This window comes from Dasypus novemcinctus, chromosome 6 (genome assembly GCF_030445035.2).
Source record: "Dasypus novemcinctus isolate mDasNov1 chromosome 6, mDasNov1.1.hap2, whole genome shotgun sequence".
Taxonomy (NCBI): domain Eukaryota; kingdom Metazoa; phylum Chordata; class Mammalia; order Cingulata; family Dasypodidae; genus Dasypus; species Dasypus novemcinctus.
This window is the reverse complement of record NC_080678.1, coordinates 54,256,941-54,279,986: the sequence shown is the minus strand read 5'-3', so window position 1 is coordinate 54,279,986 and position 23,046 is coordinate 54,256,941.

The following is a 23,046-nucleotide window of genomic DNA, read 5'->3' as shown; positions in this document are numbered from 1 at the left end:
AATATGTTTGACCTGAGAGTACTTGCCACTAAACATTTTTATACTTAATTAGTGCACTGTTAATAGAAAAAAGTTTTTCAAACTTTTGGGAACATATGCCCCCTTTTAATTAACATTAAGAATCTCAATTTCCACCTTTCCTCCAGTTCCAATTGAATTAAAATAATTCCTTTGGGAACAATTTTCTACATAGATGGAATTTTCTATTAACAGGAACCCTTAAAAATACTCATATGCAAAGAGGGTATATTATAAAGTTGTGTGATATAAACTCTGGAGTAGAATTAAAAAAAAATAAAAGGTGGGTTTTAATCACCCTCAGGTTCACACCTCCATCATATATGACATTGTATCAGAAAAGGGCCTTTCTCTTTTTTTTCAGTTATGAAATGAAGGGGTCAATCTCAATTTCTAATTTCCCTTCACATTTTGATATGCTATAATGTATATCAGAAATAGATCAAAGTCTTAAATTGTGATGAGGATTGATGGGAAATATAAAATAGCTGGCTTGCTTCCTAGCCAGATAATTTTCTTAGATGGGACTTCAGGGAGCAAGAACACCACATGGGAAGGAGGGGAGAAAAGTATCAAGAGTCAGTGTCAGTCCTTACATATTATCTAAATAGGATCTGGTACGGGAAAAAATGGATGCAGTCAGTCATACTTGGATGACTCAAAGGCCAAATAGTCTAAGAGGAAGAATACTATTCTTCTGCCAAAATGGCTTTGAGCTCTGTTCAAATAACTGGCTACTAAATCCACCCATGAGAAGGACTTGAAAATGTCTTCTCTCCTTGGCACATAGGTTGGGGCAATTTGCAGCAGTACTCTTGGCAGGAAGTATACATGTGGGTGTTCTGCCTCAGATTGGTTCTTGGCCTTTTGAGAATGACATCTAGACTGTCATCCTGCAGCACTTGAATACGTGTTGCCTGATATGACAAAAATTGAATTAAGCAGTTATAGTATAAACTGATGGTGTTGTAGAATTCAGGAGAGGTTCAATTATTTGCAGATAGAAAATTGAGGACTCAGGAATAATATTGGGAAGGAAAAAGGACTTATTTTGACCAGCTGGGCTCAGAGCTTTTCATAAATATTTGAGCTGCGAACAAGCTTTCTGAGTTCTTTTTATACCGAGGAAGGGCCAAATGGTTCTTTGATTCAGTGGTTAATAAGCTTGAATTAACATCTATTTTTCACATCCCTAGCTAAGCTTTTAGCATGAACTTCATGCATTCTTGATAAGCTTTTAGCACATTTGGTTTGCATTTTCCCAGAATATCTAAAGTTTATACAGTTTGCATTGCTAAACTGTTTCTCTGGGCCTGGAGTTGTTGTCATGGTTACCAAGGGCAGGGCTGCAGTTCTCACTGTCCCAAATGCACAGCTCAGTCAGGTTATCTATGAAGAGATGAACAGCACCTGCCCACCAACAGCCTACACCAATGCTACTTTGAAGATATGGAAATCTCAGGGAAGAGTCATAGGGAAAGTTCTCTTTAGATAATTATTTTCATTGCATGATATTTATCCTAAACTGACATCTACCATCCAATTATTATAAAAAAAATACTCCATAGATTAAAATAAAACACTGTGAAAATCTTTATATTAGGCACTCACTAGGAAACCAACTCTTTTCCTCATCCAAGAATTGGGCTTATTATAGACTTTTTGCTATTAAAATGACATAAAAATATCTAAAACATTTATAGATACTTAAAAAAGCATACGGTTTTTGATATATTTTCTAACAAATACTGAATTTTTAAAAGAAATAATATGAGTAGTAAGATTACATTTCTTTTTGCACTATTCTTGCATTTTCAATTTTCAAAATATAAACACATGCTATTGAGATAATAAGAGAAATCATGTCATATTTTAAAACAATATAATGACAGTCACTGCTAGCAGTTATGGAGAGCTTACTCTGTACCAGGTCTGTACTCTGCATTCCACCTGCACGCACTATACATTTTAATCCTCTGAAGTACTATATTTAGTCAATTAAGCAGGAAGCTTATCAAGGGTCAATTGACTATCCAAGGTCATACACTGAAAAGGTGGGAATGAACCTAGGTCTCTTGTGAGTCTGGGTCTTTGGCATGGACTCCACAAAGAGAAATAGGGCACTTCTTCAACTCCCCAATGTGGTCAAATGCTAATACTCTCATTAAGATCACACCACTAAAACAATCCCTCTAATATGGCAAATCCTCGGTTCTTTTTCCAATACCAGATTTTTTTCCCATCATCTCCTGCCCTGCCCCTCATCCCCTTTATTAATCTGAAAGTCTAGGAAATTATTTTTTTTAAACAAACCACACAAGAAACATGATTCTGAAACATTGTTCCAAGGTACCTTGAAAAGGTAATTTTATTAGAAATTTTATTGCCCATTGTCTGCCCCATATTCTAGCATTCATCACATATTGTTTTGTATTGTGATTTGTGTATATTTAATGTCTCTTCAGGCCTATTAGCACCTCCAACACATAAATTGTGTTTCATTGGCCATTTTTTCCAACTCTACCTCCCAATGCCTAGCATGAAAGTAGGTATGTTTTGTGTCTGACTGTATGTGCATATATGCACTCACCAAATAAACATTTATCATGTGCCAGACAGTGTTCTAAGCACAGGTGATACAGCTGTGAATAAGCAGACTGTCATCCTAACCCTCATAGTCTCTACATGATAGTGGAGGAGACAAACAATAACCAAGACAAGATACACAGTATGTCAGAGACTGCCAAGTGTCAGGGAGAGTAACAAAGCAAGGAAGGAGTAGAAGACATGTTGGGTGGGGTGGCAGTGGGAGAAGTGATATGACTTTATATCCAGTAGCCAGGGACAGCTCACTAAGAAGGTGACATTTGAATAGAGACCTAAAGGAGTGAGGGGGCCATGCTGTTCACTGTAGGGAATCCCAGGTGGAGGGAAACCCAAGCGTAATGGCTTCTGTGGGAGACACATGTCTAGTGCTTGTGGGGAACAGAGAGGGGGTACTGTGGCTGGAGTGGAGTTAATGGCCAGGAATATTTAGGAGAACAGGCCAGAAAGGCCAGGTTGTGTAGATCCTTGAAGGCTACTACGAGGACTCTGAGCTTTATTTTTTTACAAGAAGTCACATGAAAGGTTTGGCAGAGAACTGACATATTGTGGCTCTTTAACATATTTACACTGGCTGCCATGTCAGAAATAGACTATGGAAGGACGATTGGAATTGAGTGGAGAATTGGGAGGCTATTGTAATAAATCAGTGAATGATGGAGTGGCAAGGACCAAGATGTAGCAGTGAAGACTGAGCGAAGTGATTGGATTCTGAATAAATTCTGAAGTTAGAACAGATACGATTTACTGAAAGATTGAATGTAAGATGGGAGACATAGAGAAATAACTTGATTCTAAGTTGTTAGCCTTGAGAAATTGGAAGAATGGAGTTTTAGTTGACTAAGATGGGAATGTCTATGGAAGAAGCAGGATTTAGAGGAGAGGGCAGGAGAGACAAAGGTCAGCTTTTGATATATTAAGATGTTTATAGAAAACAAGATGGCTCTGTCATGTAGTCAAAAGGGTATATAAATCTAGGGTTCAAAGGAGAGGGAGGGTCAGAAATGTAAATTTGAGAGTGATCAGCACAAAGAAAGTATTTAAAGCCATGAGACACAATGAGATTCACAAAGGAAAGAGCATGGATAGAAAAGAGAATTCCTTCCAATATTTAGAGACTGAAAGGAGTGGATAGAGAGGTAGGAAGAAAACTAGACAAGTGTTTTCTCTTATGAGTAAAGTGTATCAGTATGCCAAAGGGCTTCCAATATAAAGTACCAGAAATCTGTTGGCTTTTATATGGGGTATTTATATGAGGGTAAAAGCTTACAGTCCCAAAGCCATGGAAAGTCCAACTCAAGGTATCATAAGAAGTACTTTCTCACCAAAGTCAGCTGACACGTGTTGAAGCAAGATGGCGGGTGATCTCTCTGGGATTCTGCTTTCATATCTGGGCTTCTTCTTCCTCTGAGTCTCCATGGACCCAGGTTCTTTCCCATCTCAGCTGTAGGCTGGCAAAGAGCTTGTCTTTCAGGGCTCCCTCTCTCTCCTGGCATCAGGCTCATTTCTCCCTGGGCCTTCTATATGAATCTCAGCTGTTCTGTTCTTTTCCCATGGTCAGCTGCAAACTCTCAGGTGAATGGCTCATCACTTCCCAGGGGCACCAGGGTCAAAAATGACAGAGTTCTATCATTCCCGTGTATTTTCTTAAGTGAGTGTCCTTTTTATATCAGACCCAGGAAGGGGGCAGGTACTCAATCTAAGTCATGTCCTCTGGGGTAGTCAAATCTAAAAGCCCAACCTTAACAGGTAATCTAATCAAAGACATCTCAGCTGAATTAAATGCAATCAAAGGGTATCATACCAGAGGAATAGAGTATTTTACAGACTTAGTTTTTCTCGTTTTGGGATTCATAAGATAATCTAAAACTGCCACATCAAGTGAAAGAGTTTTGCAAGGAGGAAGGAAGGGAACTACTGTGTCAAATGCTCTTGATGGTTCAAGTCAGAAGACATTAAGCATTGACCTTATATTTAGTAACATGGAGACATTGGTTGCGGGGAGGTCTGCAAAGCAGGATCTTGGAAAGCTGCAAAGCAACCTCCAAGTTCACAGTGAGAATGTAGATAAAGTGCACCTGGAGAGTCTGGAGATAAACTAGGAGGTGCCCACTGGGCAAGGTCATATGCTGAACTAAATATGGTGAGTGTGGATAAGATGTAGAAAGAAACTGTGTTATCTGTAGGCTTATGTATAGAAGAATAACTTTTGTGTTTGTAGTGAGCTAGGAACACAAACCTTCTGAATGTGCTATTTCCCCTTATGGTATAACATAAGGTGTGTGTTCAAGCCAAGTGCCTGAGGTAGTTGCGAGTGCCTCACCGTCCACCTGGCCCCCACTATTTTGTGTTTTTCATTTCTCAGCCTCACATTCCTCCCACCTCAGGAACCTGTTCAGCTGCGTGGATCGCAGCAATTGGTGAACTCCACAAGAGCAGTTTGGGTGAGTGATCTAAATGACAGTCTGATTCGAGTGGGTCCAAGAGATAATGGAAAGGCAGAAATTTGAGAGTATGAGTATTGACAATTCTTTTCTGCAGTATTCTATATAAGAAAGGAGAGAAATGATGAAAGTGGTGTCAAGAAAATTCTTTAATACTTTAAGATAAGTGAAATGCATATGCTATGATTAAGGGAATTTTTGCTGCATGAGGGAAAATGGAGAATCATTCAGTAAGAGAGTGGAGCTGAGATCCAGTACAGTTGTGGAGGGGCTTGAAGAAACACAGCAAATTCATTCCCCAGTAACAGGAGAGAAGGCAGCTATGTGGGCGTGGATAGAGATTGGTGAGTGGACGTGGTGGTCGAAGCTCATGGACGTTCTTTTGTGATTGCTTCTTATGTTTTCAGTGACAAAAAGATCAAAATCATTAAATGAGAGAGAGAAGGTCTAGATATTTGAGGAAGAGTAGAGGAATAAAATAGCCATCTAGGAATGTGGAATAATAATTGGAACTGGGGGTAAATAGTGTGATTGCCAAGCAACATTAATGGTCCCACTTAAAGTCAGTGGTTCTGAATTTAAGGCATGGCCAGGCAAAATAATTACACTCATTGGCCATGGTGTTTAATCTAAGAAAGGAGGAAAATGAGTATACAATGTGGGGAGGCTACAGAAAACTGGAAAGAATCTCTGGATTGTAGATCCTGATAAGGTCAAAGATTGCTGAAGCTGAAGTAATAGGGAAATGGAGGTGTAAAGATAGACAGTGGGGAGTGTGAAAAAATGGAATGGTTGAAATTAGATTATGGTGGGAAAGCAGTTTGTGGTAATGACAATATCTAATGAAAGTGAGTAGCAGAGATAGTGCTGTGGGCAAGATCATTGGAAGGCAGGAGGTCAAGAAATTCAGAGATCAAGGACTGGGAAAAATCCTTTCCTGTGAGTATTAAAATCACCACGAATTTTGGAGAAATGACAGTCAGCAATGAACTAAATTCTTCAAGTAATGAGGAGGATTGTCCTCAGGGTCTTTAGATGACAGTAGCAAGGACAGATAGAAACTGGTATAATCGGATGATCTGTGAATGAAAGCTGGATGATTTTAGGGAGATATAAGGAAAAAAAATGGTTAGAAGTTGCAATGAAGAGCAAGAAAGGCATATAATTACACTTTTGCAGACCCAATGTGCAGGTGTTGGGAAAGGGTAATATTTAAGAGGGCTGTGGGTGAAGCGGTATCCTCAGGGGAAAGCCAGCTTTCAGTTAGGGCATGGTGAATGGAATGCTCATAATCCAAGTTGCAGATGAGGGAGATTTTGCTGAGGATATATGATGAGTCTGGGGGTTTATTTTCATTTGGGTTTACAGGAGGTGAGGAGGAGCAGGAGTTGAGGTTAGAATAGGTAGTAGGGAATGGAGCAGAGGATCATGAAGACTGAGCAATTGCCTCTTTTTGGATTATTCCTAAAGTTCTCCATCTTGCAACAAACCATTTGTCTTGTTTTGTTCAAAGACTCCTGCACCATATTCAGTTCACAAAATTAGACCCTCATTCTCTACATGAATAATGTATCAATTGAAAAGAGCTTGAGGAATTAAAGATCCAGGTGCTCTGCTGTGAGCGAGGGATGGAAGGAATTTATAGGGGTTGCATACATGGGCCAGATGCAAATTTCATTTATCACCATTTTCCCTGGAAACATTTGCTTAAAAGAATGCCAAGAATTGAAACTTCTTGAGGTTGTTGGGCCAAAAAATGTTTCATGCATTGCAAACCCAAGGTAAAGCAAAATAGACTTCCAATAAACTCTGTGTTAGAGCTATGTAAAAGCAGGATAAGCCTGCTCTATTTCCAAATCTACTGCTGTTGTTGTGAAAAGTGACAAATGCTTTCAAAACATTTTCTTTCCTTAAGCTCATAGTCCAGATTTGAAAATGGATTGCAGATAGTGCCCAAGGGCTACTGGACAACACAATCTGGAAGGGGTAAGTCAGTTTGCCAGGGGCCATCACTAGTTCCCAGACCCTTCCTTGTCCCTGCTTTGTCCTTGTTTGTTCTGGGACACAGAGCAGATGCGGTTGATGTTTGGATCTCTGCTTCTCCCTGTGTGTGTCCTTTCTTTCATCTTCCCACATAAGTCCACTCTGTGTGGGGGTCTCCTTAATGCCCTTAGGTGGGCACTTGGTTTCCAGAACAACTTAGTTGGACTGAGGTTGAGCCAGGTTCTGCTTGCTTCATCAGGAGCGCCCTCTAGTGTGCAATTTATATATGTCCTCAGTAGGGGCAAGCTGGGGAAGGTGTTAATATCATGTAGCCCTGCTTGGGATCACAATTCTGACTGCTCTCAGCAATCTTTTCTTTGCTCTGATCTGAGGTTCATCCTTTGTGATCAGAGGTTCCCTCTTCTCATTCTTTGTTCAAAGTGACTCCATTGGGCCTTCTTCTCCCCAACTGATCTTGGACTACATGTGTGTACTCCAACTGATGCAAATGTTGGGAGCAAAGTTTTGTAGCCTTCCCCTTCGTGGCCTCTTTATGGTCTTACTTTCTGGGAAAATGAAGGGGAAAAATATGTAAAAGATGTCCACAGCAGGATGCTGTATCTCAGTCTGAAAAGGCAGTATTTAATCTGAGGTTCGCTGGCAGCATTTTCTATTTGACATTGGAATAGATAAGGTTAGGGCTGGAGACTAGATTTCCAAACTTCCTCTTAGAGTGTGTGAGAGAAAGACAGTAAAGTGTAAAATACTTTCTTGTGTATGTAGGTGTGGGTGTGGAGTGTGTGTGGTATGCTTGTGTGTGATGTGGTGTGATGTGTATATGTGAATAGTGTATGTGGTAGGCAGTTTGCATGTGGTTTTGTGTCATGGTGAGTCATGTGTACTTGTATGGAGTGTATGTGATGTGATGTGTGTATGGTGTAATATCCTTGTTTTTCTGAGTTTTGCTGATGTGTTACTGCATGTGATGTATCTGTGTGTACATGTGTGAGCAGTCCACATATATGTTGGATATGTGTATGGTATGTGCATGTATGTTCCTCTGTATGTTTTTGCCTTAGTGCTTGTGTTTGTGATTCTGAGTAGTGTAAGGAAGAGCATGTTTGTGCTCAAGGGAGTGGGTTTGCATGAGTGTTGTTCATGTTGGAGGGTTGTGCTGAAAGTAGAGTGTGATTATCCCACCGAAAGATCTTGGACTTCAGGTTCATGTGCAGTCTTTAGACTGGGCTTAAATTTACAATATGATGTGTACCCTCAGTTATATAGAAATCAGGAGATACCCTCAAGGTAATGATCAGTTTATAAAAGAACTTAAGGCAACACAAGTTCATAAAACTCACCACATTTTCAGAGAAAGCAATGGTATAGCCATACTTTACAATGACAGCTTAGTAATCATGGAATGTTCTGAGGCCAAAAGTGTCTTTGGCTTCTATGTATCTGAGCAAGGAATCTGCATCATTTTGCTTCAAATGAAGTACAAAGGAAATGACCTGTGTTGTTCCACTCAATTCATTTAGCAGTAAACTAGATTATGCCTAGCGTGAGGATACTACTACATAGGAAATGGGCTCCATCATCCTCCTGTCAAATCTAACACAGAAATCATTAATTCATCACAAAAACCCCTTCCTACTCTGGCTAGAATCTGTCAATCTCTGAATGGTTGGCTCTGTGGCCTTAGCTTGAGTTTCAACCTCCCACCCAGTCTTATTTTTGGTTACCTCCTATTTCCCCTGGTGGATGGTGGACATTCTTAGCAGACTCTCTTTTTTTTTTTTTCTGTTTTTTTTTGTCTTTGTTTTTTTAATGTTACATTCACAAAATATGAGGTCCCCTTATATCCCCTCCCCCCCTCACCCCACTCCTCCCCCATAACAACAACCTCCTCCATCATCATGAGACATTGATTGCATTTGGTGAGTACATCTCTGAGCACCGCTGTATCTCATGATCAATGGTCCACACCATAGCCCACATTCTCCCACAGTCCACCCAGTGGGCCATGGGAGGACATACAGTGTCCAGTAACTGTTCTTGCAGCACCACCCAGGACAACTCCAAGTCCTGAAAATGCCCCCACATCACATTTCTTCTTCCCATTCTCTACCACCAGCAGCCATCATGGCCACTTTCTCCACACCAATGCCACATTTTCTTTGATTACTAATCACAATAGTTCATGAATAGAATATCAGTAAGTCCACTCTAATTCTTAGTCTTCTCTTCCATCCTGTGGACCTTGGAATGGTTGTGTCCACTCCATATCTATATAAAGAGGGGGCTTAGATTCCACATGGATGCTGGATGCAATTCTCCTGCTTTCAGTTGTAGGCACTCTTAGCTCCCTGGTGTGGTGGCTTACCTTCTTCACCTCCATGTTGGCTGAGTGGGGTAAGTCCAATAAAAGCAGACTGTCTTGATCTACCGGTTTGCCTCAGCATCTCCTAATTTTCTCACCTGAGAAGTTTGTGTTAAGTTCTTAGACTCTAGTCCAAGAACATTTCAGAATATTGCAAATGATCTGGTTGGTATTAGATGATTTGGAAAACTGGCTATGTTATGTCTTAAGTGCCTTTCGGTATTGATACGTCTTTATAGGAAGGGGCAAAACTTTGTATTGCTTTGTTTTCCCAAATGTTTCATCAACCTGGATCCTGTCTTACCTGATTCTGTGCTCCTCAAAGTGACTTCAGGAGGTTTGGCCCATCTAATGTTCTGCAAATACCAATGTGCAGATCACTCAGGAGCTGCTCCAAAAAGGTTATTTGCTTTCTAGGTCCCTAGGTTTTACTTCCACTAACCGGACTGGCTTTCCTTGTTCTGGAGCTCTGGGATCAGTGTTTCTTGTGATGCTCAGGATTTACTGCTGCAATCCTCTCCCTCTACCCTGAATCTAATTGCTGTGTATTTCCCCTCTGTAGCAACTGACTCTCTGTGCTTTCTGAGGGTCTGAGAACTCTTTCAGCTCAAAAAGGCATTGAGTCATAGGCACTAAGTTAAGCAGCATGAGGGACACAGACATGCCAAAGACACTGTGTTGTCCACGCAGAACCTTACAATCTAGTGGGTAGCTCACACCTCTGTGGTGGACTTGACAGGACACTGGGAGCTAAGACAACTTTCTGCAAAAAGTCAATAGCACCACTGTTGAGAAACCCTGTGTTAGTCTGTGTCAGCCCTGGTGAGTTCGAGGAGCCAGAACTTCATAAAATCGCAGTTAATCAGTTTCCCTAAGAATCACACACCTGGTTACCCTGCAGCACCTGTTCCTTCATAACAGGGCTTCATTTTCAAAGCCCAAAGAGAACAGGCCTGGAGAGAGGGATGTCGCCATGGACTGAAAACATGAGCACAGGTGTTTGCAGGAGCTTATGGTGGGAGAGAGGGTTCTTGAAGCTATTCAGTCCCATCTGCTTTCTTTACTTCCTCTCCCCAGCTGGGCTTCTGCCCTGTTTTGATCTGCCTGCACCTGTGTTCTGGCCCCCGCTGTGGCTTTCTGAAGATTTCTGCAGAGAAAGGAAGCAGGCAGTCATTACCACAAGAGAATGGAGCTGGAAAGGCAACAAGAGAAACAAAAAACTCACTTACTTTTCTATAACTTATCCTCTCATAGTATCAGTCACCCTCCATCCCAGGTTGCAGTCACAACCCTCAGCACCTGCCAATGGACACACACATCCTATTTCAAAAGAGCCATCCATGAACCTAGTGCTTCCTCCCCTTCTTTTATCCTCCTCCCCCTCCTTTCTCTTCCTTTTCCTCTTTCCTCATTTCTACTCCTGCAGCTCCTTCTCCAACCTCCACCTCTCTCTCCCCCCCTTTCCTCTCCTTCTTTTCCTTCACCTTCTCTTTCTTCATTTTTATCATCTCCTCTTTCTCCTCCTCCTTCTTTTCTCCTTAATTCCTAAAGTTCATTATTGCTTTGTAGCCTCTTTGGGTCTTATTTTGCTGGATGGAGCCAGCATCCTATGATAATTCTCATCTTTGCAGGGCATCCTGGCCATTATGGAGACAGCAATAATTAGGTTGGCTATTTGCAGTGTTGTTGATTTTAGGAAATGTTTCCCAGTTAATCCTTCAATGATCAGAGGCTTTCCTTTTGTCTGTGTATCTGAAAATTGTAAAAAACTATTTTGTTCTGTTTTCCTGGCTAACGTCTTTCATTTTTCTGAGTAAGTACCTGGAGTATAATTGGCTGTGTTTGGAACCATCACTGAGAAATATAAAAGAATAACTTAATCAGATGCTGTCATGAAGTCATTCAAAAAGCTTTGGCTAATGGAGAGGTCATATCACAATTTAATAAATGTAAAAGGGGCTTTAACCAATTTTTTCAGAGGAGATTCTCAGATGTCAATTTACAGGGGATGAAAAGAAGCAGGTGCTAGCTGATGCTTGATTAAATAGCTAGAATGCACACAATGGGATAACTTCCTTTGGAGATGAACTCAAAACCAAATGAAAAAGGAGAAACACAACATAATTTGACATTTAGAGGAGAAGAGTGAGGTAAGCAAGTTCTTTCCCCCAGAAATATATATGTATGTGTGTGTGTGTGTGTATAATTTTTTTTCCTGCCAAAGCTTAATGTATACCTCTTGAAGCATAACCAGTAGTCCTTGAAGCTCTGGGCAACTTTGGCTTCATTGATTCATTCCTACATTTATTCATTCACTCATGAAACATTTATTGAGTAGGGCAGGTATTCTTTTCATCCTGTTGGTCACTGTATCACTTGTATATAATACAACGCTTGGAACATAGTAAACGCACAAGGAGTATTTGCTGAATAAAGTGCATATCGTGTGTCAATTGCTTAAAGAAGTAAACCAGAATACCTGCAGAGGGTCTTCAGTTTCCTAGAGTTCCCCATGACAAATCCCAGCCTAAGTATTTACCATCACTGGCTCTATTCCTTATTCCCACAGGGTTCTAAACCTGTCAAGTGGAAGGTCCTTAGTGCATATTTGCCTGGTAATCCTGACTCTAGGTCAGTGAGCAGCACCCACAAGGGCACTTGGCTCACTGCGTGCATACTTGATTTGCTATGCGGGCACTGGTTTGCAATGCAGGCACACATTCACTTCTTTTTCACCAGGAAGCCCTAGGGTTCGACCCTGGTTCCTCCCATATGGTAGGTAGGGGCTTGAGCCACATCTGCTTCCCTGCTTTCTCTTTTAAATGCTCACTCAACATCACTACCAACTAGTCTTATGATTGGCTCAATTTCAAACTCTATTGGAGTGTTCAGAATTTACTTGTATATTTGCCAGTCTCTCATCCTGTTCTGTGTAATTCCTCTATAATTTACAGACACTAATTCAATGATTACACGTGCACACTCTCTTAGCATCTTGGGATCTATTCATCTCTACTAGAAGACCTGACAGGTGCTTTCTGATAGCCTTTAACTTCTCTTTAGTCAAATTTTTTCCATTTGTCTTGACTAAAAAACCTTTCTGCTTGAGAGAGAGAAGCAAAATCAATGTTAACAATTTCCCTATCCCTTTATAATCTTTTCCCATTATGCCAAGTATATCCATCAGAGACAGTATCCCTTCCCCGGGTATCTTCTTGTTCTAAATACAATGTAAAAGAATCCTTGGATGATACAGAACTTCTGGAATGTATTTTGGCATTTCATGACTTGTCTACTCTTTGACCAAGTATGTCCCTTGAAAAATTTATTCTAGTAAGATAATCACAGCTGTACAAACTTTCATTTCAATAATGGCCTTTGCAGCATTAGTCATAATATAAAAAACTTAACTCAAATGTTCAACAGTAGGAATCTGTTAAATTATGGGAAAGCCACAATACATAATAATAATCAGACACTAAAATCCATATTGATATTTGATGACATAATTATATACATTATGTTGCTGGGTGAAAACACACTTGCAAAGCTATTTAGAGTATGATGACATTCTTTGTACAACCTGCATATAAAGAAGATTAATAGGAACCATATCAAAATTTTCACAGGGATTGTTACTGGGTGTGGGGGGTTATGGGTAGTTTTGTTTTCTATTTTACTTCTATACATATTCAAAAGAAATCTATAATAACAATTAATAAAATTACCTCTAAGTCCTTTTTCTGTCCTTAGATTTTGCCTGAGCTTTAGCTTTCTTGAGACTCTTAACTGTTATATTAGATAACTTTGCCATGCTTCCTCCTTTCCCATTTTCTACCCTCCATTTCTCAATAAGAGTGTTGTAAAGAGCTACCTGTCCAGCTCCAGGGGTTTCTTTGGTGACTTCTCCTTGCACAATGTTACCTGAGGTCCTTTAAGAATATTCCATCCTGTTTGACTATTTTCCACTTCATATTCTTAGGTTATAGGAATTTCTGATGTTGCCTCAACATGTTTTGACATTTGTTTTCCTAAAGTATAGGGCGTGTGTGATGATTAAGCCCAAAGTTCTTGCCCTTCCTCCTCACTGACTCTGTGATGTCGCATTTGCTCTCACAGCCCTTTTGTGGACTAGAATGGAAGCTGAGAATACTTTTCATTTTCTTTACTTCTACTTTCTTTGAAACTAAATTCTCCACACTAAAATCACCCAGTTATCCAATCCTTTGATTTAATATAAGCAGATGTCCAGAGGTTTTCTTTTGCTATATTGTCACTCTGTCCTGGTGTGATGATCTTTGCAGAAACACGCCTTTCTTCTCTTCCATTTGGTGGGACATTCTCTAAGATTTATTCACTTATCATTAATTTTGTACTTTCCTCATTTTTTTTCTAATTCGCCTCTTCAGATTTATGTATTTCCTCTATGTACACAAACATTTCTCTTACCTCATCTTGTCAGAATCGACGTTCTTTCAGATTCTGAGGCCCAATCCATTACATTTTTTTTAGGTTGGTGGATAATTTTACCTGACCATGACCCCCACCCACACCCCCTTTCTGCTTTTGCAGCAATTGCTTATACATATCTCCTCTTTCCACAGGTTCTACTCTGCTAGTGTCCTCACTCTGTCCTCTGCCTCCTCTACTTTCTGAAATGCCTCCATGAGGCATACTTCATTCCCAGCATGTATTTCTCTCTCATGTAGGCAAAATTTATTTTCTCCTTAAGTCACTATAAATGCTGCTGCTTTAAGGTACCTCAACCCTCGAGGTGGGAGGCCCGTCACTCCCCAGTCCTTGGAGGCAACAGGACTGGGGCGGCCCCTGAACTGGAAGAGTAGATATCCAACACTGAGGGTTGAGAATTCTACCAGGCAGCAATCTGGTTCACACCTGGGTAACCAGGAGGGAAATAAGAGTTTTTCACACTGTTGGAAATATAGGAGACAGGGGTGTCCCAAATTTGTCTTCCTCTGAACCAACAATGGTTAAAGTTCATTACTATAGCAAGCATAAGCCAGGGTGTGGCTAGACCTGAATTAAGCATGAAGGGAAATTTAGTTTATTCTTACCATTACAGTAGTAGGTCTAAGCTAAATCCACCACTTATGGCAATATCAGATAGTAACCTGCTTTTTTATAACATAAAGACTATATATTATGATCTTAACTCTTAGTTACAGTTTCTAGTAAGTTTTCACTTTAGTTTTCCTTTATGTACCAAATTCAATGGCAAGATGATAATGAAAAGTAAAGACTCATTTTTACGTCAACTTTTACCATTACCTATTTGGTAACAGGCTGCTGTATTAAGTCAGCAATCAGTTGCCTTGAACAAACAACATTATAAATTTCATTAACATAAGAAAACATTGTACTTTATCAATTATAGTAGATAATATAGTTTTGTTTTTCCCACATAAACATCATTTAAGAATTTGATAGAGGAGCAGGAACCTTACAATTTGTTCCAATTGTTTGCCTATTCCAGGCTCTTCAGATACCATTGTCTCTGATGTTTCTTTTAATTTTGAAATAATAAATTTACTCATTGATAAAATGTCATCAGTAGGGTCACTGTCACAGGTTTCTTCTATGCAGCCAAATTCATTGCCATCAGTCCAGGGCAGAAAGCCTTGAAGAACTGCAAAAGTCCATTGTTGACCTTTTCCCACAGGTTTTGCACTTTTTGTGTTCATTCAGGCTTGTTTTCCTTTTAAAAGCACATCTCACTGAATGCTACCACAATACTTTTACAACTTGCTATATGGATACTAGTTCTGTCCTGCATATCTCCATTTTTTATTTTATAAAACCATTTTTAAGACAAAATACACCTTAAATTTCAGTTACCATTCCCACAAACCTTTTACCTATTCCAATATTCATTTAACTTTTACGTCTTCCATTTTATCCTATTAAGAAATTATTCACTTCAAATGAAGTAAAAACTGTTCTTTATAAAGAGACTTAATTTTATTAATCAAGACTTACAATTAGAGAGAACTCATTAATCTTTTAAATTTGGGTAATAGTTTAAGCACTTATTTTTTATTTATTTCTTGCCATTTGAATAGAGCTCTTTCACAATCTATCAAATTATATCACCATCTGGATGTATCAAATATACAGACAATGAACAATCACAAAACCATTACAACACTTTGAAACAATTACAACACACACACTGACATTGAACAGACAAACACAGAAGCAGTTCCAAATCTACTCTCCTAGAATTAATTTCTTCAGTGAATTTAATTTGACTTTCCCAAGCCATATTTGTTTCATGATGCCGTGCTTGAACAAATTCTGTAGTTTAGATACTTTGATGTAAAGCCACTCTAGAAACTGCAGCTACTCTAATAAGGGCAATTATGCCTATAACAGCTGCTATTAATACTCCTAGCAACCTTTTTGCACACTCAAACAACTTTTGTAAGAATAATATTAAAGCATGCATATCAAGTGAAAGCTCCATCCTGATATAAGATGTGAAGCAGTAACTGGCAATTCCTCATTTGCCAGCTGCTGTTCAGCTTCTTGACTCAGATGTTTAATTCACGCCCAGGTGGGAGGTGAAGCTGCTCTAGTCTTTGGAGTGGGACCCAGCCATGTCATTTCCAGCATCAAGTTCTCTATCTGCATGACCGGAGTTTCTGGGTTCCACAGGAACTTTCATTGTCTTTTGGCATTCATGATATGGTTTTATTCGATGAGCTGGCATCCACAGAGGACTTTCTCCATCTTCTGGGGAAATACAAGCAAACCCTCTTCCCCAAGTTAACAGCCTTCTTTTTGACCATTCATTGGTCAGTGGATCATTCCACCAAAAGTTATTCAGATAGAGTTTGTGTTTGCGTTTTAGAATTAGTTTGGAAATGCCTTTCAGCTGCTGTCCTGTCCAGGGTTTTTCCAAGTAAAGAAAATTAAGAGTGAATAATGCTTTGTGTAGCTGCACCTGCGGTATCTCCCTGTCTCCCCCCCAACTTTATTTATTTCTCTCCCCTCCCCCATCCCGGTTGTCTGTACTCTGTGTCTATTTGCTGAATCTTATTTTTTGTCCGCTTCTGTTGTTCTCAGCGGCATGGGAATCTGTGTCTCTTTTTTTGTTGAGTCATCTTGTGTCAGCTCTCTGTGTTTGTGGCACCATTCCTGGGAAGGCTGCACTGTCTTTCAAGCTGGGCTGCTCTCCTTACAAGGCACATTCTTTGCACATGGGGCTCCCCTATGTGGGGGACATCCCTGCATGGCACGGCAGTCCTTGCAGCATCAGCACTGCGCATGGGCCAGCTCCACATGGGTCAAGGAGTCCTGTGGTTTGTACCGCGGACCTCCCATTTGGTAGATGGATGCCCTAACCACTGGGCCAAGTCCCTTTCCCCCTTTTTGTTTTTGTAACGTGAGTTTAATGATTTGATTCGTTCCCTTGACAATACCTTGCCCTTGGAGGTTATAAGGAAGTCCTGTAGTGTGTGAAATACTCCAAGTATCTAGAAACCTTTCAAGGAAGACACTAATATAAGCAGGAACATTGTCTGTTTTTAGCCCCTGGAAGCAAGATAACAGGTTCAGTCTTGGGGATATCTACGTCTGCGCTTCCTGCTGTGGCGAAGGATAAATTCAAGACACTGCAGAGTGTTGGGGAATACCAGGGTTGCTCCACTAACTGGGAAAATCCCCTTTTGGAGGAGAGCTGGGAGCAGGCCCTGCTGGAAGTTTCCTACCAAGGGGGTGGCATTCTTATGGTATTTAGACCAACATAGGTTAGACCAATGATATGCTTTACCACAGCAGGGACACAGCTCAGGTCATTTCAGAGCTGAAATATTGTCTTAATGGCATTGTTTTTCCCTCAGAACTTCTCCAACAATCTTTTTTTGTATGACCAGTTTTTCCACAATTAAAGCATTTTCTATTGTAGATGTCAAGAGGTTCAATTATTTGCATTTAGAAAGGCCAGGACTCAGGAATAATTTTGGGAAGGAGAAAGGATTCATTTATGACCAGCCAGGCTCAGAGCTTCTCATTCAGAATCCAATCCTTGAATAGAGTTTTATACAGACGATATAAGGGTCAGGAGACAAATGGTGCTTTTATGAAAGAAAAATGACTTTTCTTTGTTAGTTAAGTGTTTGTCTGAGTACCAGATAGGTTTTGAATTAGCATATCCCCCACATTCCAGGTGAGCTTGAATTAGCATATCCCCCACATTCCAGGTAAATTTGAGTTAACATCCTACCCACATTCCATCTGGATTCTTTTTATACAGACAATATAAGGGTGAGTTTCTTTTTATACAGATGATATAAGGGTGAGGAGTCAAATGGTGCTTTTATGAAAGAAAAATTACTTTGTTAGTTAAGTGTCTGAGTACCAGATAGGTTTTGAATTAACATATACCCCACATTCCAGGTGAGCTTGAATTAGCATAGCCCCCACATTCCAGGTAAGTTTGAGTTAACATCTTGCGCACATTCCATCTGGATGCAACTTTGAATACACAATTTAGTCTATATCCTTTGTGAACATTCAAAGCCTACAGGGCCTATATTACTTAATTGGATTTGTAGGCACACTTGAATACAGAATTAGATAAATTTGAATATATGCACAGACTATATTATATCCCCCCTTTGAGGCCAAGCTTCAGTTTATTTAAGTCTCAGCATCACTACTGTCAGAGTCTGTCTGGACTGACTGGTATGTATATAGAGGTTGCATTGTTAAATTCTTTTTCCGGGACTGGAATCATTGCCATGTTCATGAAGGGCAGGGCTGTAGCTTCTCACAGTCCCATATGCACAGCTCAGGGCACATACAGCTCAGGTTTTCTATGAAGAGATGAACAGCCTCCCACTCATAGGCCACATAATTTCCAGAACCTCTCTTATTGATTTTCAGTCCTGCCATACCCTGAGCCATTATTGTTGCACATTGACCCTCTGTCCCTACATTGTGGCACAATATATCCAGCCAAATCCACTTCACCCTTCATAATCCCTACAGCTTTCTGATGATCCCGATTAGTGTTTTCATAAGCCATTAGCTACAAAGTGGTATCTGCAGCTTCTAAGTTATTGACCTGTCTTTTGATAGCCTCTTGTAACTGAGCAATAATGTCAGGGTAGGGTTCTTTAGGTCCTGGTAATATATTTTGGATTGACACCAGAGGCTGGCCTTTTACCTCAATCTTTTCCCAGGCTCTTAAGCACCAGCCCTGTACCTGTGTGATGGCTTGATCATTCATCACTAATTGCTGATCTACTCCCACCCAGTTCCCCACTCCCACTAACCGATCCAAGGAAATGGGGATATTATGGCCTCTATTCTGAGCAGCCTGAGTCTCTGCATGATCTGCCCACCAGGTTTTGAATTGTAAAGTTTCTCCAGGCCATAAGGTAGTATGTGCCATCACAGAGCAGTCAGCTGGAATCAGCCTAGGGCCTTCAGAAAGCCACTGCACTGCACCATAGGTAAAAGGAGAATTTGTTGCACTGCTGTTTTTAACTCTTTCAATATTTTAAATGGGAAATATTCATGGGTGAACTCATAAATTCCATTTGGATTTTTTAGGATCTACTCTGGGAGTTATTCTTTCTTGTATGTTACCTGGAGAGGCCATTTGAAATGCCTCCAAATCACCCTCCCTTCTAGCCTGTAAGATGCCCTTCTGTAAAGTGGACAGCTTTGACTGAGTGTCCCCAGATATGGGAGGGGCAGAGGGAGTCGTTGGAGGGGAAACTGATTTTCTAAAGTCAGTTAATGAAGGGGCTGAAGGCAAGACAATGGGAGGAATTTCCTCACATTCTCTATCTTCATCCTCTTCTGTTGGCAAGGGTTCTAAAACAGATTTAATTATAATCAAAGTGGGCCAAATAGTAATAGGAAAGGAACACCTTGTACAAATAATTTTTCTAACTCTTTTCCCACTTTTCCCAGTTTCCAATTCAAACTTCCTATTGCAAGGAACCATGAGTAATAATCTTCTATAACCTGTAAGAGTTCCAAAAAGAAGGCTCAGAGACCTTAGCTCCTTTAGCTTTGAGAAGTTGTTTCAAGAGCCATACATACAGGTAATATTTTACTGAACTGTCTCTGTTTCCCACCATAACTCTGCTAGAATACCCGAGAGTGTCCTTACTCACTGAGGACTTGGAAGGCCTTCTAAACCACTTGGGGCTCCATGCCATGACTTTAATTTCACCTGGAGTGATTCTTCTTCCCCTTGGGCCCCACCTTGGGCACCAGTTGCTGCGCTAACTCAGCAAATGGTTGCCTTGAAGGAAAGGTGATGCAACTTTGTGAAATGAAGGACAGAGAGAGACAAGAGAGGAGATAAAGATGGGTCCGGAGGATTCCTAGCTTCTGGAACTGAGAGACTGAACCCTAGTTTCCACATCGTATTTACTTAGAAACTAACAAGCAGCTGTTTGCTATCAGAACTGCAACATGTACAATAAGGCAACACCTACAATAGAACAGGTGCAAACATTTTACTATAATAAGGTACAGGTTATACAAAGTTCAAACTCTTCCTCACACAAATATTTTTTTGTGCTGAGTAGATGGTGTTCCATCTACTCAAGGCCTGGTGTTCCTAAGCTTGCACTTTTGTCTGCATTATAGAAATGTTTTAATTTAAAACCATGTTCCTACAACAACCTGCGAACCCCAAATCTGTATTGTGAGTTCCTAGGCAGGAACAGACTGGCAACGTTGAAGCAAACACAGATTAGAATAGAAGACAGAATTTTACACACACAGCATAGGGAAATACTTCACTTTAGAATCACCTAGATGGAAAATTCCCAGTTTCTGCCCATGCCAGAAAACTCATGCAGCAACCTCCAGCTTTGTTCCTGTAGGAAAATGCCTGGGCAGCTGCTAGGTATGGAGCTAAGGAGTCCAGAGAAGCCCTTCCCCTGACAAGACACAAACTGTGTCTGCTCTGTGTGCTGCAGCACTTTAGTTACCTTCTGGCAAGCGGTAAATCCCTGAGGGCCTTTGTTTTCACTGGAAGGACTGGAGTGTTGGCAGGCAGCTACAAATAGGGATTTTTAATCTTAACTCATGGCATATAAAGAGGTTCCTTATTCTATAGGGCAGAGGCTTAGCAAATGGCCTAGGATCTTGATTCCCTATTCATTGTCCTTAATGGGCACACTGAGGTTGGGAGAGGTGTGGAGTGCAGTCTAGGGCCAATAATTGGTTAATTATGAAATTAACAATATTACCTGCTGAGTGAAGGGTTAGCGGAGGCCTCCTGGTTCATTGTTCCTGGGTGGCTTCAGGCACCTTCCATCCTCACCTGGGGCAAGGCCCCTAATGGTCTGTGCTGATGCAGCTTGGGGCCAGGTTTCTGCAGATGTGGAGGCTGGATTCGGGTATCCCTGACATGACGGTGCCTTTAACAGTGACAGTTAAAAGGTGAACCTGCATCTGGGCCCCATGCCTGCCCCTCCTCACCTGCTTCTCCTTGGTGACTTGGTCTTGATTGTTGAAAACTGCAAAGGCTGTTTTATAAGGGAGTAAATTTGAGGGCCCAGGGAATTTTCTGCAGGTTTCCATGGGTATCCAAGAAAACTGGAGCTCCTAGGAGGATCTGTCCTTCTCTAGAGTTAGGATTTACAAGACAGTATTTTTATTGCCTCTGACAACTTGCCATGAAATAAGGCTGGGTTTTCATCCTGCCTCGGTGTAACTTCCCTGAACTTATAATTGACTTCCTTATCCTTTAAGGAGACATGGCCACACGATCTCTGGCCCTCGTTTCTGTCTGTCCTCTCCTTCTCTCTTACACAGGTTTAACTGGAAGTCAGGGTCTCATACAGAAACCACTCTCAGCTACATTGCAGCCATGTGGTGTGGCAGGAAAGATTAGCCTCTTCCCTTTTAGACCATCAGTAGCAGGTTGTCCCAATTAGAAGTCACCCATTATCCTAGGGAAGGACAAATGCATTCATCAGTCCTGGTAGCGTCCCACTGCTAGACCTGGTTGCATGGATTGCCCACTGAGCCAGCATTCTGGAGGTCAGGAGACCTGCTTGCTGACACTACATTTGAGGGATCAGGAGCCTCATGTCTCTGGGCATCCACAGAGTCTTAGAAATCTTAGGGAAGTCTGGCTCTATTTCCCAGACCCTAGGAAAGGGACTGGCTAGGAAACTTTCATTATCCTAATTTGCAGAGGTCTTAGGAGATAGCCATGATGAGCAAGCTCATCTCATGGCCACTCCCAAGGACTGAGTTCTGTAGTTAAGATTTTTTATATACAATATTTATTTTTTTATTTATTTCTCTCCCCTTCCTTGCACACTCCTCCTCCCGTCTGTCTGCTCTCTGTTTCCATTCACTATGTGTTCTTCTGTGACTGCTTTTATCCTTATCAGCAGCACTAGGAATCTGTGTTGTTGTTTTTTTTTTTTTGTAGCGTCATCTTGCTGCATCAGCTCTGTGTGTGTGTAACACCATCCCTGGGCAGGCTGCACTTTTTTCACACTGAGCAGCTCTCCTTACAGGGCACGGGACACCCCTGCATGGCATGGCACTCCTTGTGTGCATCAGCACTGCTCATGGGCCAGGTCCTCACAGGTCAAGGAGGCCCAGGGTTTGAACTGCAGACCTCCCATATGGTAGGTGGATGCCCTATCCATTGGGCCAAGTCCACTTCCCTGCAGGTAAACTTGACATTAAAAGGCAAGCAGTAGGGTGCCTGTCCACCACATGGAGGTCTCAGGTTCCCTTCCCTGAGCCTCCTAAAGAAGACAAGCAAGAGAGCAAGTTGATGTGACAGACTGTTGTGGTGAACTGATGCAAAAAGATGACAAGGAACTGATACAGAGAGCAAAAAGTGAGTGCAAAACTCTGTGGGGGGAGAAATTAATAAAATAAAATTTTTTTAAAAAAAAGTCAAGCAGAGAATGATCTGTGCTTTACAAGCAAACAGCCTCAAAGGCCCTGGGGGTAATGGATTAGAAGGAACTTCAGGGCCTCACCAATAAATCAAAAGAGGCCACAGGCAGGCCTTAATAAAAAGTTTAGACTCCCCAGTCCTAGTCCAGTGTCAGGGAGCATTATTTGCCTCTGTCTCCTGGCTTGGCTCACCAAATAATGTAAGTGGAAAGCTCTGGGTTCTGGGCTTCTGGTTCTTGGCTTATGTCGCATTGAAGAAGTTAAAGACATGCCATAGGGTAGGCAAGGCAGTGAAGAGTTTATTAGGAAACAAGAAAATGAGAAAAGCACATGGTCGGAGGCACAGACCGCAGGAATGCTGAAGAGTGAGATGTGCTTGTGGGGCCCCAGGTCAGACCTTTTAAAGTCTTTCCTTCTCCCCCTTCATGGTGTTGGGGGAGGGGCCCCAGCTCTTTGCTGTTCTGATTGGGCACTCCACCTGTCAGTTTCCAGGGGACCAATGGTGAGGCCTTTTCAGAGAATAAGGGGATTTCCTTTGACTGCAAACAGGATTCTCATTCCAAATGGGATTCTCATAGCCAGAGTCTTGTGGGATCCCTCAGGAGGTTTCCAAGCCAGGACACACGGCTTTGTGGTCTGCTGGCCATGTTGTCTGCTGGGTCTTCACTTGTCACCCAAGTCTTCCCTTTCCCTATATTA